Source organism: Haliotis rubra, unplaced genomic scaffold (genome assembly GCF_003918875.1).
Source record: "Haliotis rubra isolate DU_JTF1 unplaced genomic scaffold, ASM391887v1 Scf387, whole genome shotgun sequence".
Taxonomy (NCBI): Eukaryota; Metazoa; Mollusca; class Gastropoda; order Lepetellida; family Haliotidae; genus Haliotis; species Haliotis rubra.
Genome location: NW_025767065.1, coordinates 118,992 through 137,796, shown reverse-complemented (window position 1 = coordinate 137,796; position 18,805 = coordinate 118,992). Strand labels below are relative to the sequence as shown.

At 41.7% G+C, this 18,805-nt stretch overlaps 1 long non-coding RNA gene across 1 annotated transcript; it reads left to right on the top strand.

The window, feature by feature from the left end:
* Positions 1-6,528: 6,528 nt before the first annotated feature.
* On the top strand, positions 6,529-18,672 carry LOC124286600. The gene is made up of 2 exons (XR_006901075.1): positions 6,529-6,698; positions 18,500-18,672. It is a non-coding gene; the product is annotated as an uncharacterized LOC124286600 (long non-coding RNA).
* Positions 18,673-18,805: the final 133 nt, after the last annotated feature.

Sequence of the window (18,805 nt, the reverse complement as noted above, 5' to 3'; positions counted from 1 at the left end):
TGCATGCATTCATTTTATGCCATTACTGTTTTAGGAAGGCGGGGTATATATTGTCTATAGTTGTATGGTGTAGTGTTTTAATTATGGCAAACAGACTCTGTTCAAGTGCGTTTATACATAGTGCGAAAAAAACATCGATCTTGTAACCCATGACTGTCCTTTCAGGCATGTGAAAATATTATGTTGGGTGCATGGCAAGCCTTATTTTCCATCTAGTATGCTTTGATATATGCTACTCGACTTGTATAGGATATTTGTATTATCTGTTCAACGATACGCAAAAGTGGGTCTCCCATCTCAGTCGTATGTTAAACAGAAAAAAAAATGTCATGGCTTGACAGACTGAGTGCATTCAGCATTTATTAAGGCCTATTGCCCCATCGTACACATGCATTTATCACAGTGGATATAGAATGTCATTTTTAGAAAAAGCTAGGGCCGTTGTAACCTTAGTATTGAGTGTTGACACGTTGTCATTATATAACTGCTTGCATAACTGCTTGCTGACATGCCTATCTTTTAGATATTTACTTCATAAGCCGCTGAAGACTCGGTTCGAGTCCCCACATGGGTACAACGCGTGAATCCCATTTCCGGTGTCACCAGCCGTGATATTGCTGGAATATTGCTAAAAGCGGTGTAAAACCAAACTCACTCACTTCGTAAGCCATTATACCACTCACAGACTAACAGTTTGTAGCTTGTCATTGGGTTGTCACAACTTGCGATATTTGACAGAAATCTGACCCTACTTCAGATTAAGGGGCGGTGGGGTAGCCTAATGGTTAAAGCGGTCGCTCGTCACGCTGAAGACCCGGGTTCGATTCCCCACATGGGTACAATGAGTGAAGCCCATTTCTGGTGTCCCCCGCCGTGATATTGCTGGAACATTGCTAAAAGCCGCGTAAAACAATACTCACTCCTAGTTCAGACTATTTCTGAAACCTTGCGTGAAATTATTTTAATGTATTTGGTGTATAGAGTAACATTTTTGGTTACATAAATTGGGTATTGAAAATATATGCAGCTTTAAGTGCAGAATTGCCTACACACATTGTTAAAATGTTTTGTTGGTGGAAGACAATATATTCACTGGTTGAATATGAATATCTTTGCGACCGACGTGAAAATAATTCGTCAGCGAGTCACGTGATACCCTAGAGATCTCGCGTGCATTGGAATGCAAGTACAGACATATTGCTAAACGGGTTAATGCATCAAACTTGCACGTTTACTAAACTAAGGGGCCGTTCATAATTTATGGCTAGGGGTGATGATTTTATGGAGAAGCATGTACATTGTGAATGCCCCCAAAAAAAACAAAAAAAAACAAAACAAAACAAAAACAACAACAAACAAACCCCAAAACAAACCAAAATTATGAAAAAAACACCAAACAAAACAAACAACCTTCCATAATTGTTAATATTGTTTAAATATTGATCCCGCTTGTACATGTGTACAAAAGTGAGGCAAGTCTAGATTTCCTCAGGTTCCTGAATCTCCCAGCTCTTGGAATCCTTTTCCATTTAAATTGGTTTATTTGTTACTTTCAAAATTATATATACTACAAGAACACCCTAAAATGTTAGTCAGATATATACTGAGTCAAAAAAGAAACTTCACATTCTTTTTTCAGGGCACTATAAAAGAACAAGAGATGGTAAGATGGTTAAATTGTTATTATTTCATTGCTGAGATCTGTGTGATGTACTCGATACACTGACAGTGCCATAATCAGTTCCATTAGGCTACACCGCCGTTCCAAAACATGGGTATACAGAATGTCAAGTCACAAGAATAAAAATGCGAAATTTCTCAGTTCAATATCGTGTATTCACCACTGCCAAACACCGTCTCCTCATCGACTGCCTGATGCTTGTGAACACGTGGTTGGGGATTCTGCGCCATTGCTCTTGCAAGGCAGCGCCAAGTTCCTGCAAATTCTGAGGTTGGTTCCTAAGACCACGAAGCCTTCTCCCAAGTGCATCCCAAACGTGCTCTATTGGATTAAGGTCAGGGGACCTCGATGGTCAGTCCATGACGTTGATTCCAGCGTTTTGAAGGAAATTTCGTGTCAACATCGCGGTATGCGGCCGAGCATTATCATGCTGGAACTGTAGACCTGGGCCATGAGCCGCCATGAAAGGAACGAGTTCAGGGGTGAGCACCTGGTCGCGGTAAGCAGCAGTTGTGAGGTTTCCACGGATGACCAGAAGTCGGGAACGATTGTTCCCACAGAAAGCACCCCACACCATGCAACTTCCGCCCCCGAATCTGTCGACTTCCTGTACACAACATTGGGCATACCGTTCACGACGTCGTCTCCAGACTCTATGCCTGCCGTCCGCGAATCTGAGGGTAAACCTGGATTCATCGCTAAAGACGACTCGATTCCAGTCTGTCTGGGTCCATCGGAGGTGACGTTGGGCCCACAGCAGACGTTGACGTTGACGTGATGAAACGGCGTCAAAATTGTCCCACGATATGGACGTCGAGAATGGAGATTGGCAGCCCGCAACCGATTTCGAATGGTCTGAGGACAGTCGACCTCTAAACATCTCAGCCCTGGTTCGTGTAGCCGGCAGAAATCTGTCACGTAGGTGACGTAGGACGATTTGACGGTCTTCTGCTCGTGACGTCACACGTGGACGACCCGACCTTGGGCGATCAGAAGTGGTGCCAGTTTGTTGTAGACGACCTCGCAAGTCATACACAGTACGACGGCTGCATCCCGTTGCTCTTGCGACGTCAATAACTGATCTTCCCGCTTGCAACATGCCAACGGCACGTTCACGTTGCACATTTGACAATCGTGGCATTTCAAGTACCGTTAGAACTGTGGTTAAAAGTGTTTTTTCAATTCTTGAGGCCAATGCAAACACGTGACTATGAAGAAAACTTCGATGCGAAGATCACGTGATCGACTGCACGTGCAAAACCTGATTTGGCACTAACGTCATTTGCACGACGAATGGATGGGTTTGAGTGGGTTTTGCTAACGTTTTTCTAGAGTCGAAAGATAGGGATCCCATTTCGGATACATAGATGTATCATCAGCGAAAAATTATTCATTATTTTTCAAATTACATTTTGTGAAGTTTCTTTTTTGACTCATATATATATATATATATATATATACTTAAACGTGGTGTGGTCATTTATACTATGAGGTGAATGCAACTTTTTGTGTGCTTAATGGGTACTTTAAACGACATGTTGGAATCTGCAGTGAAGCAACTGATTCAATATTCATTGAACTTGAGTGAAATGAAACTTTGAAACAGCGAAAAACAAGGGTCTGAAACGCACCAGCACCATGTTTGATTCAAACGCCCAAACACAACAGCCTAATGCATGTGGAAGAAAAACTTCTCATGCAGCTTGTAGCGGTTCACTCCCAAAAGACAGACCACCCGTAAGACACTCAATGAGTACACTAATTAGCTGAGCCATGCTGTCCACCCCTATTTAATTAATGAGCTGACCCAGAGTCACTACAGAGTATAGTAGCATATTACTAATCCTTTTACTGAACAGAACAGAACCGAAATGTTATTCTAAAAAATCAGTGACACAGAACATAAAGCATATTGATACATATTAAAACATTGAACAAAGTCCAGTTTTGATAAATTTAACCACTTTAGAGTTAAGAAGTGAATACTCACATTTCATTAGATAAACAATTTTTTCAATAGTAGGATGTTTACAGAAACATTGGGAAAGAAATTGATTTCTGAGGGCATTTAGTGCTGGACAGTATAATAAAAAGTGAAGTTCATCACAGACATATAAATTCACATTATGTTTCCATTCTTTACAATACTGGTTAAACACATTCAAATTTTTTTGCAATCCATCACTTATTTCAGCTAATATGACAGTATCGTCAGGCTGTCAGCGTAAAGTAATATCAACAATTTCATAAAGATACCAAGCTGGCCCTCAAGCTTATTTACATGTTTGAGGCCAGTTAAACTATGTTCATAAAGAAAACACTCAACATCATACAAGTAGAAATAACTGGAGAATAGGACGTTTTTATAACAGTTGTTGAATTAGTTTTTGCAAATAACTGGAGAACAGGATATTTTTTATTACTTAAGATTATTTGAAGATGAAAGTGAAATAGTATTTATAAAATTCAGTATAAACAAAGTATATAACTGGAGAACATGTTTTATAATAGCTATTTTTCACATGACTTTTCCCGATCACCCATCTAGATGGCTTCCTGTATGTCAAGAACAAGGTGAAAGGAGAACATGATGATGTTCAAGTGACTTTCTAATAAGTGTTATCTGTTCACTGACAAACATGTGATGTAAACTAATATGGTGCTTGGTCTCACATGTTTGATAGGTACATGTGTATAAATTATTGTTTTGGATAATATTACAAGTAAATGTGATCTGGCGAATATGTCGATGTGCATATATGTTGATGCAATATGTCTTAATTTAAAAATCATAATTCATTACATGAATTGCTAAAACTATAGTTAATACCTAATGTTGTCTTTTTTATCTGGGCACATACCATTATTATCAAGGGTACAGCTTAAGCCTTATGCAACCAACCATAAAATGTGTTTTAAGTGGTCTGTCTTTGGGAGGTCTGTCTTATGGGAAGATACCCTTGTAGCAACTGGACACTGGCAGTTGTGAATCGGTTCCGAAGGGCTTGGAGCACAACATATCGGTCATTTGCCCTTGATGTTTTTCTGGGTCTTCCAGAGCGAGGTCTGTCCTGTACTCTACCAGTGGCCTGGAATCCGTCCCTCAGTTTGTGAATGACAGAGGGAGACACCTGAAGACGGCGAGCAACACTTCTTGTGGATTCGACCGCCTCCGTGGTGTAGTGGTTAGAGCGTCCGCCCGGAGAGCGGAAGGTTGCGGGTTCGATCCCCGACTGCGTCATACCAAAAGACGTTAAAATATGGTACTTGTTGGTCCCTGCCCTCCGCTCGGCATTAATGGGTACAACAAGGACTGGTCGGCTCGGAGTCAGTATAATGTGTCTGAATGGGGTATTCATGCTTCACTGCGGCGTGGTATCTCAGTGGACTAGCACTATAAAACCAGCTTAAGTCTGGGCTACACAAGCAGCCGCACATACACATACACATGCATGCACGTCGTCATATGAGCGAAATATTCTCAAGCACGACGTAAAACCCAATTTCACCTCACCTCACTTTAACACGAAAAAATTCGGATCGGCTGAAAAGTAGGTCATTGTCTGAATAGGTTAATGACTCGTGTTTCAGTTTGCAATGATCAGCATCATGAACATCGATCAACTGTGGGACACGATGACACGTGTCAACCAAGTCGGCGAGCCTGACCACCCGCTCCCGTTGGTCGCCGCTTGCTACACGAATGGGTTGCTGAAGACAATTCTATTCGGGATATCCACAGGTGGTCAGGAAGTGAACGCTTAAATAAAAACAGATTGGTACGGATTTTAAGAGGTCATGCTACAGAGCGTTGGGTATGCCCATCTCGAGCTACACGGGGATTTTGTCAGTTACTAACCACTGCATTTTGCCGACTTGTCATCTCTAATCTACACGTTATGAATTGTATCCTGCGTGTGTTCTGTAATCTTAATTTCAAGCTTCATCAAACTGTTTCAGTGTGCCTCCTGTCTCCACAATTCCATGTATGAAACTGTCATATCTCCCCCAAAACGACCAGGTTCAAGAGCTTGCTTTTGGCGAAGTTTCGACTGGTCTCCAGCGTCGTCTCTATCCTCGAAATGAACGTTTGGAAAAGGACAGCTGCTATCCGTATTTCACTTTGAAGTGCTGGGACATTTTCGTAAGGCAAGTTGAAATGGGTATACTGGATCATGTGGACACGTGAAGATCCTGGTTAGAATTGATCTTCAGTAACTCATGCTTGTAAGAGGCGACTAACGGGATTGGGTGATCAGGCTCGCCGACTTGCTTGACACGTGTCATCGTATCCCAGTTGCGTAGATCGATGCTCATGCTGTGGTTACTGGTCCAGACTCGATTATTTACAGGCCGCCGCCGCCATATAGCTGGAACATTGCGGAGTGCGGCGTAAAACTACTCACTCGCTCACTTCATGAAGATTGGGTCATTGTCAGATTCAGATTAGCAAATGTACAAACCATTAATTGGCATCTGTTGCAATGATATTCATCATGACACATATTGATGGACTTTATGGCATAAGTCGGTGATGCATATATTAATAGAATCAGTTTGTGGAAAGTATGTATGCGTGTACATCATGGGGGCGGTGGGTAGCCTATTGGTTACAGCGTTCGCCGGCCAAGCAGAAGACCCGGTTCATTCCCCACATGGGTACAATGTGTGAAGCCCATTTCTGATGTCCCCGCCGTGATATTGCTGGAATATTGCTAAAAGCGGCGTAAAACTAAACTAACTCACGCAAATGTAAATTATGATCAAGCTGATTGTTGTCAAATGTACTGTTTCCACTGCATTTCTTGGTTAGATCATTCATTTAATTGCCTGGTTTTTGCAGATTTCCACTCCAGGGCAATATGCTTTGCTTCATTCTGAGGCTTTGGAAAGCATCACTTTGGCATTGGCAGAAAACAGCTGTGGGGCCCCAATCCACACACTAGTGGATGTGAAGTCAAAGTCGAGCAGAAGAACCGTAGGCTTTGCATTGACTGTCTCTTGAAAGGAACAAATGGTATGTTGGTAAACAAGTCTCCACAGTTGATCATTAACAGGTTGAACTCCAGGTACACTAGAAAGGCTATGACGGTATGATTTGCCTAGTGTCCAGTTGAAATATGACCCCCAACTTTAGACCTGTTTGAAAGAATTCTCGATCAGCAAGATCTTGCATAACCACCCAATCCCCAATTGATTTATATTTCAAGAATATGGGCTGTTCTGCCTCAAACTTGACAGGTTGATGAGTTAAGGATAATACATTTAGTAAAGATCACGATAACACAAATATCAGCAGTACCTCAAGTAAGTCACTCTATGATGAAAATTACCGTTTGATAACGTACGTATGAAACTACCCTTGGTGCAATTTCTGAGAGAAACTTGAGGCAAACCTTAGAAATTTGAGTTTTTAAGAATAGTCGTAATAGTTAGCTAATTATTCTATGGTTAGATCATATATTTGTTATTCCTGCAAGGATTATAGGATCCTTACAGTCAACTGACAACCATGAGACCATTGGAAAGGATATGTAACGTTGTTTGTCACCGGAAGTACTAAACAACGTAAGGTCTCGCGATGTGCCGTGACCTACTTACGGGCCGTATTTTCACTGGTCCTCGGGTGTTGGCAGCTATACCCACTTTTAGCAGTACAAACATGTTTACTATGTTTTAAAGTTTCTGTTGGTTGTATTCAGTTCCAATTAGGCAACATTGACTCATTTAAAAGTAGTTTAAAATTGTCCTTCGAAAACACCACTCGCTAATGAGCCATCGTTTGATTGTTTACTTGTCAGCACTCAGTCTTGGACTGGTATGAAAGTTAAGACTGACATGAACAGGTTATGAAATCCACACGTGTGAAATATGTGCATGTTTTGGTGTAAGTTCATAGATAATTAACATTCATACCTGGTTATTTATTTATTTGAAGAGTATATATATTGAGTTTCTGTGATGAAAATTGGAATTACCGTTTGATATGCATGAAACTATCCCAGATCCCAGATTTTACCCGCTATAACATAATGGCGCGCATTGCCTGACCATCAGAAGTGACTCGAATGCACATTATACCTTGGCAGAACCGCATTTTCAAGGGCTTTCCGATACACTAAAAGTATAAATATTAACACTACAGGTATTGCTGTTATGGTTAGATTCCAAACTATTGTACTTTTTTAAGTTCTGTCAAGCATATTCATTCCTGTATTGCTCAAATATCTAATGTTGCACAACATATTTCATATTTCCAGAATCCCACATAAATGATCTTACACATGCACTAAAGATGTAAATATATAGTCGGTGTACAGATTCCTCTAAATTCCGCCAATCTATATCACGTCCCATATATTTTGCAGTTCGCACATTAATACTTATATAGCTCTACCACTGAATGTGTAACATGTGCGTATTAAACATTGTCTAAAACACGCCTTAAATGGCTTTCACACGCGCTATAGAAATGTATTTTCTGAGGTGATGTGTAAGAGTAGTAGCCGTTATATCATGACTGCACGATGTTGGCGAAAGATTGCTTTATCACAGAAGAATTGAACTTCAGTAAATTTACACAAAACATCACGGAGTTTCAATCTGGACTGGTTACCAGGGGGCAGCACAATATTCACGTTTGCATATTTGGAGAGAGCGTTTCCTCAGGTTTCCATCAATGTATAACATGCATAGATATGACAAAGTAGAAGGCTTCCAAAATGCAATGGCGCAGACGGCTTCCACCGGAGGCTGGGTGGAACAAATTTCTTCCACCGGGACCTACGTGGAAGAAAAACACACAGCTATAAATCACAGAAACCTTAATCGCTCGGCTATAAAGTTACATAAAAACAAACGGAAACATTCTCCGTGTAGCTCTAGGACACAGCTATCCAACGACACGCGGCATGCGCGTGCAAGACGATTTATGCAGCTCCCAAGGGAGCCGTGCTGAAATAGGGGATACAAACTGTGGGTGCCCATGTTCCGTCAGTGTTACGGCAGATATAATTTCAATATCCGTTATCCGAAAGCCGTTGAAGATGCGGTTCTGGCAAGGTATAATGTGCATTCGAGTCACACCTGATAGTCGGGCTATACGCGCCATTACATTCTGCTGATACCGGATCAAATCTATGATCTGGCGTGCATGGTCCGTCGGCCCGTCGGCGTTATGACAGCTATAATTTATCACAAAAGCCGCCTCTATTGTCACTTAATTAGCTGTATATCACACTCTATATATCACATCTACGTATCATCATTGTTTTATAACGTCTGTTTGATCTGTCCTCATGGATTGGTTGTATATACATGCACATCTCTAGCTTCCTGTAAATCTAATTATCACTTCATTAGCTGTATATCACTCTGCTGTGTTCACTGTTTAGTCTGAGGCGTGGCAGGTAATTGCCGGAGATGTACCACTAATCAGCAAATTTATTTTCGTCACCTGTTTTGCTCACGTTTTGTTAATATCACTTTGCCTGGGGCCACCTCCTTTTGATAAGCAGCTTTGTGATTTTATAATCTTATCGCCCGACTGATTTCAACCTTGTGCATAGAATGCTTGGTTTTCTTTGGCATGGGCAATTCACACCTTTTGGCATGTCCTTGCCCCTCCAAATGGACGTCATGCATAGAATGGAGATGGGCAATTCACAATTTCCTCCTCGCCCTTAAAAACATCCGACTTGGTCAAATGACAGTGAGCTTCATCTAAATCATTCCATCGGCTATCTGGCTGGGACGTGGTAATATAAGTGAATGCTCACGAGTGTCTTAGTGGACGATTACCAGTCGGCGTTGACGATCCCTATTGGCCAGTCAACTTTACTTTTATTACCTTTTGCTTGTTTTTAATAAGTCATCTACGCTGCTCAATATATCAAACTGATACATAGCATAAATACGGTATAATATAATAAAATATCCAAGTACAAAACTGTGACATCCAGGCCCTTTTCTGTAGCGCCCAGAAACATAGAACAGTGAATTTGTGCCAATATGCCTTCCACAAAAGTATCAGTGATTTAAGTGCAAAACATACTACAAAGGCGATGCGCATTTAAAGAAATGTTATCCTAACAGTTCTATTGCTGCTATAAACGCCATACATGCCCAAAATCGCCACCAGAGCGAGTCTTATACCGCTACTCAGCTTGTATCCATGTCGGCTCTAATGACATTTTGTGGCACATACACCATCAACAAAACCCAAATCCCTGAGTACATCAGGGTACTAAAATACTTTGGTCATACAATACAAGGAGAGGACGCACCTTTCGCCTCGCCTTCAAATAATAATCCAATGCCGAGTACCAGTACTGGTTTAACTGGGTCGACCAGAAGTGGTACTCGGTATAATTACCAACACAACTCAGTCAGGGCTAATCTAACACTGGCTTATATGATAGGTTCCCTGAAAGTGAACCCACACTTTCAGGGTTTAAGGAATATTTAACAAATATTCTTAAAAGCAGGGCTGGTGAAACATGTCGCCGCCTTTCTATAATATCCAAAAACATGCATTCCCAAATAGTAATATGGCTTGTATCAATTTTGATATATTTGTTGGTAGCACGTAGATGAAAATACATCATTTTAAGTTGGTACTTTGTTTCAAAAACGGTTTCTTCAGCCAGAGGTAAGGGGGTACACAGGTTTATCCTGTCTCGCTGACATGTAATTTGGGATAATGCTTTCTCACAAGACATCCACGAGCTTCCTGGTCAGCATAACCTTGTGCAAAGAGGAGTACAACATGTTCAGGGATTACCGTGGTGACATGCCTCAAGACGTCAGCCGGAGTGGAAAACATGTCCCTCGAGTTGGCCCGCTTGCAGAGGATAAGAGGTTTCCTTAAAACCAACGAGGGAAACAAACGTAGGACATATTGAGCCACGGATGTTCGAAAAGCTTTGGAGACTGAAGTGGCAAGGCAGCATCCCAATGAGGCTGCAAAACGTAAGATGGCCAGTGACTATCTTGCACATGGCCGAAGAACAGTACGTAAATACTATGCTAAAAAAACACCCTTACAGGCTGCTAGTGAGTGAGTGCATTTGTAGAGGGTGTCATCAAGCAAGCAGCTAGTACATCAAACGTTGAGGGACCTGTCTCTGCGTCAATTCCAACAGATTCCTCCAACCCCAGCCCCCCCAACCCCCTGAAGGTAGGGAGAAGGGAAAGGCAAAAGTAAAGGCAAAGGAAAACTCATCAAGCCCAAAAGGTAAGAAATTAGGTGGATAGTGGAAGGTAGGGGAAAAGGTAAAAGTAACAGGGAAACATGATCAAACCATGATCAACTATAGGATAGAAGTAATAGGATATAACCTGTAATTCCATAACCTATATTACTGTCGGAAATAGAAAAAAAAAAAAACCTGTTTTTGGGACAGCTATCCAACGACACGCGGCATGCGCGTGCAAGGCGGACTATGCAGCTCCCAAGGAGCCGTGCTGAAATAGGGGATACAAACTGTGGGTGTCCATGTTCCGTCAGTGTTACGGCAGATATAATTTCAATATCAAGATTTATCCGAAAGCCGTTGAAGATGCGGTTCTGGCAAGGTATAATGTGCATTCGAGTCACACACCTGATAGTCGGGCTATACGCGCCATTACATTCTGCTGATACCGGATCAAATCTATGATCTGGCGTGCATGGTCCGTCGGCCCGTCGGCGTTATGCGACAAACTATAATTTATCACGAAAGCCGCCTCTATTGTCACTTAATTAGCTGTATATCACACTCTATATATCACATCTACGTATCATCATTGTTTTATAACGTCTGTTTGATCTGTCCTCATGGATTGGTTGTATGTACATGCACATCTCTAGCTTCCTGTAAATCTAATTATCACTTCATTAGCTGTATATCACTCTGCTGTGTTCACTGTTTAGTCTGAGGCGTGGCAGGTAATTGCCGGAGATGTACCACTAATCCAGCAAATTTATTTTCGTCACCTGTTTTGCTCCACGTTTTGTTAATATCACTTTGCCTGGGCCACCTCCTTTTGATAAGCAGCTTTGTGATTTTATAATCTTATCGCCCGACTGATTTCAACCTTGTGCATAGAATGCTTGGTTTTCTTTGGCATGGGCAATTCACACCTTTTGGCATGTCCTTGCCCCTCCAAATGGACGTCATGCATAGAATGGAGATGGGCAATTCACAATTTCCTCCTCGCCCTTAAAAACATCCGACTTGGTCAAATGACAGTGAGCTTCATCTAAATCATTCCATCGGCTATCTGGCTGGGACGTGGTAATATAAGTGAATGCTCACAATATCATCACAGACCGAGTGTCTTAGTGGACGATTACCAGTCGGCGTTGACGATCCCTATTGGCCAGTCAACTTTACTTTTATTACCTTTTGCTTGTTTTTAATAAGTCATCTACGCTGCTCAATATATCAAACTGATACATAGCATAAATACGGTATAATATAATAAAATATCCAAGTACAAAACTGTGACATCCAGGCCCTTTTCTGTAGCGCCCAGAAACATAGAACAGTGAATTTGTGCCAATATGCCTTCCACAAAGTATCAGTGATTTAAGTGCAAAACATACTACAAAGGCGATGCGCATTTAAAGAAATGTTATCCTAACAGTTCTATTGCTGCTATAAACGCCATACATGCCCAAAATCGCCACCAGAGCGAGTCTTATACCGCTACTCAGCTTGTATCCATGTCGGCTCTAATGACATTTTGTAGCACATACACCATCAACAAACCCAAATCCCTGAAGTACATCAGGGTACTAAAATACTTTGGTCATACAATACAAGGAGAGGACGCACCTTTCGCCTCGCCTTCAAATAATAATCAAATGCCGAGTACCAGTACTGGTTTAACTGGGTCGACCAGAAGTGGTACTCGGTATAATTACCAACACAACTCAGTCAGGGCTAATCTAACACTGGCTTATATGATAGGTTCCCTGAAAGTGAACCCACACTTTCAGGGTTTAAGGAATATTTAACAAATATTCTTAAAAGCAGGGCTGGTGAAACATGTCGCCGCCTTTCTATAATATCCAAAAACATGCATTCCCAAATAGTAATATGGCTTGTATCAATTTTGATATATTTGAGCACGTAGATGAAATACATCATTTTAAGTTGGTACTTTCGCAAAACGGGGTTTCTGCAGGTAGGATTTGTCTGCTGACATGTAATTTGTAATGCTTTCTCACAAGACATCCACGAGCTTCCTGGTCAGCATAACCTTGTGCAAAGAGGAGTACAACATGTTCAGGGATTACCGTGGTGACATGCCTCAAGACGTCAGCCGGAGTGGAAAACATGTCCCTCGAGTTGGCCCGCTTGCAGAGGATAAGAGGTTTCCTTAAAACCAACGAGGGAAACAAACGTAGGACATATTGAGCCACGGATGTTCGAAAAGCTTTGGAGACTGAAGTGGCAAGGCAGCATCCCAATGAGGCTGCAAAACGTAAGATGGCCAGTGACTATCTTGCACATGGCCGAAGAACAGTACGTAAATACTATGCTAAAAAAACACCCTTACAGGCTGCTAGTGAGTGAGTGCATTTGTAGAGGGTGTCATCAAGCAAGCAGCTAGTACATCAAACGTTGAGGGAACCTGTCTCTGCGTCAATTCCAACAGATTCCTCCACCCAACCCCTGCCCCAACCCCTGAAGGTAGGGGGAAAGGGAAAGGCAAAAGTAAAGGCAAAGGAAAACTCATCAAGCCCAAAAGGTGAGAAATTAGGTGGATAGTGGAAGGTAGGGGAAGGGAAGTAAAAGTAACAGGGAAAAATGATCAAACCATGATCAACTATAGGATAGAAGTAATAGGATATAACCTGTAATTCCATAACCTATAGTACTGTCGGAAATAGAAAAAACCCTGTTTTTAGGCTGTTACTCTGTATCCCTAAAATTGACACAATTGCAAATAGCATATGTCGAAATAACCCACTTCGGCCTAACTGGGCGTTCAGTGGGATGCGTAATACGATATCCAGAGAAGCATGTTTACTCGTAAAATCGGGCAAAACTTAGAAAAAATACGAATAGCTGCTGAAAACAATAGATCAGGCTCTAGATGGCAATTAGGTCGCTCAGCCAGGTATGACGACGGACCGTCGACTCACCTGGCATGAAATGCACGTGCTGCCTACAGGCACAAGGGGTCATCTCAAAGATATTGTGTGCTTTTTCATGTGTGTTGACTGTCTCATCTACTGATTAACATCTTACGTGTCTTTCTTTCACAAGGTTTATGTTGAGATATGTAAGAGTGTGATACCCGAAAACCATAGAAACGCATAGTAGTATATAGGTGGCATGACCACCCGAAGATCGACAGTACTGGATATTATTTGTAAATTGTTATGACGTGCCGTGTACCTCCCCAGTATAATTGCCCTAAAGGATTATCTTATCTTAGCTGATATCTCTATCCCCAAGCCCGACCCCAGGTTTTGCTTTTGAGGCGACACCCCCACCCCCAATCTGTTTCTTTTATAGTGACAGTGAGACTGCATGGTAGCTACATCCTTAATAGTTTCGGCATATAAGTTATTAGTTTTACGTCAGCTATCGTTTATAATGAATCTACGTCTAATTTCAAATTGGGCATTTAAAAAGTGTCCTTTGTAATACAATATCGTCGCACACTAATTTGCATAAAGCCATGGTCTGTTCCAAATACGTCTTTTTGGACTTAGAAAAAACCCGCATTGCTCATTTCTGCACTAATTTCCCCTCAGTAAAGTCTTTTTTCTCCGTTTCCTATCTCTCTACCACTGAGACTGTAGTTAGGCTGAACTTAGTTTAACAGATATTTCACACTTTCACATATCAACTACATAAATGGTAGAGATAAATGAGAAAATAGTTTTTTTTCTATTTCCGACAGTACTATGTCAGTTTTGACCCATTAGGTTTATACAACAGTAGTAAAGGGGTTCGCTGTTCGAACTTGCTGTTGTGGGAATGGTGCAGGAAAATGAAAATGGCACTCTTAAAAGAGCAACCTCCATGCACGTGGTGAGTGCTGGTTAATACGAATAGCTCTTAAATGTTTCTTTGGGGTGGTTCCGACGAGCTATAAATCACCATTGTGCAACTTATTTGATATGTAGACGTACGTGTATTTCGTAATATTGATCATTCATTTATACGATTATTTACATATATATATATATATATATGAGTCAAAAAAGAAACTTCACAAAATGTAATTTGAAAAATAATGAATAATTTTTCGCTGATGATACATATATGTATCCGAAATGGGATCCCTATCTTTCGACTCTAGAAAAACGTTAGCAAAACCCACTCGAACCCATCAATTCGTCGTGCAAATGACGTTAGTGCCAAATCAGGTTTTGCACGTGCAGTCGATCACGTGATCTTCGCATCGAAGTTTTCTTCATATGCACGTGTTTGCATTGGCCTCAAGAATTGAAAAAAACACTTTTAACCACAGTTCTAACGGTACTTGAAATGCCACGATTATCAAATGTGCAACGTGAACGTGCCGTTGGCATGTTGCAAGCGGGACGATCAGTTATTGTCGTCGCAAGAGCAATGGGATGCAGCCGTCGTACTGTGTATGACTTGCGAGGTCGTCTACAACAAACTGGCACCACTTCTGATCGCCCAAGGTCGGGTCGTCCACGTGTGACGTCACGAGCAGAAGACCGTCAAATCGTCCTACGTCACCTACGTGACAGATTTCTGCCGGCTACACGAACCAGGGCTGAGATGTTTAGAGGTCGACTGTCCTCACAGACCATTCGAAATCGGTTGCGGGCTGCCAATCTCCATTCTCGACGTCCATATCGTGGGACAGTTTTGACGCAGTTTCATCAACGTCAACGTCTGCTGTGGGCCCAACGTCACCTCCGATGGACCCAGACAGACTGGAATCGAGTCGTCTTTAGCGATGAATCCAGGTTTACCCTCAGATTCGCGGACGGCAGGCATAGTCTGGAGGCGACGTCGTGAACGGTATGCCCAATGTTGTGTAAAGGAAGTAGACAGATTCGGGGGCGGTAGTTGCATGGTGTGGGGTGCTTTCTGTGGGAACAACCGTTCCCGACTTCTGGTCATCCGTGGAAACCTCACAGCTGCTACTTACCGCGACCAGGTGCTCACCCCTGAACTTCTACAGTTCCAGCATAATGCTCGGCCGCATACCGCGATGTTGACACGAAATTTCCTTCAAAACGCTGGAATCAACGTCATGGACTGGCCATCGAGGTCCCCTGACCTTAATCCAATAGAACACGTTTTGGGCAGCGGATGTTCACTTCGGCTATAATTTATGTCCATGGTCCTATTTTCAATATGTCTAATGCAGTCGAAAGCCCTCGAAAGTACGCTCCTAACGACGTATAACGCGGACATGTGAGAAGTTCTGCTGAGAAGTTACACACGTCGGTTTATACCGCCGCTTCTTGTGTCGGCGGCCTTTCAAATGCGCCCTTGTTCAGGCTTTGCCTTATCGCGTCTTTGTTTGCTTCTAAATACGTTACACCTATCTGCAACATACCTGTATTGGTATCATTAGAAAGCTCTTTTGACGTCGGTGACGGTGGTGAACGCAGATTTGATCTATCCTGAAAATTAAAATATATATTGCACAATTTGTTTGTAAAATCGTCATTTTTTGCTATACTTCTGCAGAAAATCCTATATAACTTCTGTAAATAATGAAATTGCTTAACTCACCTTAATGTGAAATCAGCTGAGATATTTTTTGTAATCCAAGGTGCACAAAACAGTATCCATTATAAAATTTTATTCAAGGAAAACACAAACTTCCAAAATGTATCATTTTCATCATGAATTTCTTAATATCTGTTCATACTGTTTCTGGGTACAATGTGTGAAGCCCATTTCTGGTGTTCCCCGCCGTGATGTTGCTGGAATATTGCTAAAAGCGGCGTAAAACCAAAGTCAGTCAGTCATACTGTTTCATTATTTATTTTTTTTAGGCATGATTTCAAACATATTTCAATGCAAAATATCATTTGAAATAATATGATAAAATAAATAAATAGTTGTGTGCAACAGTATGATAAAATCCTTTCTAAATTTCTATTTTGTTAAAGTGTGCAAAATCGCTTTCATTGAACAGGGATCATTTTACGCATTTTGTCCTTATTTAAAGTACAACATTTGGTATTCACCGGGAGATAAATAAAGCTCATGACGTCACTTCCGCTACCTTATATGGCAACAATGAGATGCAGACGACCTAGTTCAGATCGAGTGGGAAGGGTCATATACGACATGTAAATATTATAGCATGTATTTCATGGATGGGGTTCAGACAGATTCCAAAAGATTCCAGAGTTTAATGTTAATATTTCTGCTGGTTAATACTTACGAAGATTTGATACACCCTGCTGGTTTCTAAAAAGTAAACAAGCGACTGACGTCTGGCTGTCGATTTACATATGCAAATCACCGCTAGGAGGCGTGTCTCGCGCAGAAAACTCTAAATACCGTTTGCCGCGATACCATGAATGCCGCGATACGAGGTCCGAGCATACACTGACACATGTTCGTATGTAGGCGTCCCCATTGAAATGGATATACTGGATCATATGGACCCGAAAAGATCCGGGTTAGAATTGATCTTCAGCAACTCATGCTTGTAAGAGGCGACTAACGGGATCGGGTGGTCAGGCTTGCTGACTTGCTTGGCACGGGTCATCGTATCCCAATTGCGTGGATCGATGCTCATGCTGTTGATCACTGGATTGTCCGGTCCAGACTCGATTATACAGACCGCCGCCATATAGCTGGAATATTGCTGAGTAAACCTATTCGTTTCGTACTGACAATTTTTTGCATTTTAACTCCGATATTTATCGATAATCGATTGATATTTAGTAAGATTATCTATATCTGTGATCTATATCGATAGCCAGCCCTATCCTTAAGCAACGCATTTCGCTGTTGTAAGAATGACGCCGGTCATCACGGTGAGTCAGATCATATTTTCAGTGGGTGACTATTCGTATCGTCACATCCGTGGACAATGTTTGTATATACACTGACACATGTTCGTATGTAGGCGTGGGGAGGTTGTAGGAATGGCTGAATTGAGGTCAGTTGGCACATGTGTCATGGGTCATGTAAATATTCGAAAGTGTCCTCTCATGTATCAACATTTTCTCGTGTTTTCATAATATACTGTTGGAACAAATTAACTGCACTATTTGATATTATGTGATGTTATGCTATTTTTTAATGCGAAAAGAATGATTTGTGGTGTTTTCGTGAAAGGAGCCCTGTCTTGCATTCATGCCGATATTGCGGACTGTGTGCCAAGATTATACAGTCGATACGTTATGGTGATCTGCAGTTGAAATGAACATTCATTCCGTGAAGATTGGGTCATTGTCAGATTCAGATTAGCAAATCTACAAATCTGACATCATTAATTAGCATTTGTTGCAAGGATATTCATCATGACACATATTGATGGACTTTATGGTATAAGTCTGTGATTTATTTAATAGAATCAGTTTGTGCAAAGTATGTATGCGTGTACATCATGGGGGCGGTGGGGTAGCCTAGTGGTCACAGCGTTCGCCGCCAAGCAGAAGACCGGATTCATTCCCCACATGGGTACTATGTGTGAAGCCTATTTCTGGTGTCCCCCGCCGTGATATGGCTGGAATATTGCTAAAAGGTGCGTAAAACTAAACTAACTCGCGCAGTGTAAATTATTATCACGCTGATTGTTGTCAAATGTACTGTTTCCACTGCATTTCTTGGTTAGATCATTCATTTAATTGCCTGGTTTTTGCAGATTTCCACTCCAGGGCAATATGCTTTGCTGCATTCTGAGGCTTTGGAAAGCATTACTTTGGCATTGGCAGAAAGCAGCTTGTGGGGCCCCAATCCACACACTAGTGGATGTGAAATCTAGACAAGTCAAGCAGAAGAACCGTAGGCTTGGCATTGACTGTCTCTTGAAAGGAACAGATGGTATGTTGGTAAACATGTCTCCACAGTTGATCATTACAGGTGGAACTCCGGGTACACTAGAAAGGCTATGATGGTATGATTTGCCTAGTGTCCAGTTGAAATATGACCCCCAACTTTAGACCTGTTT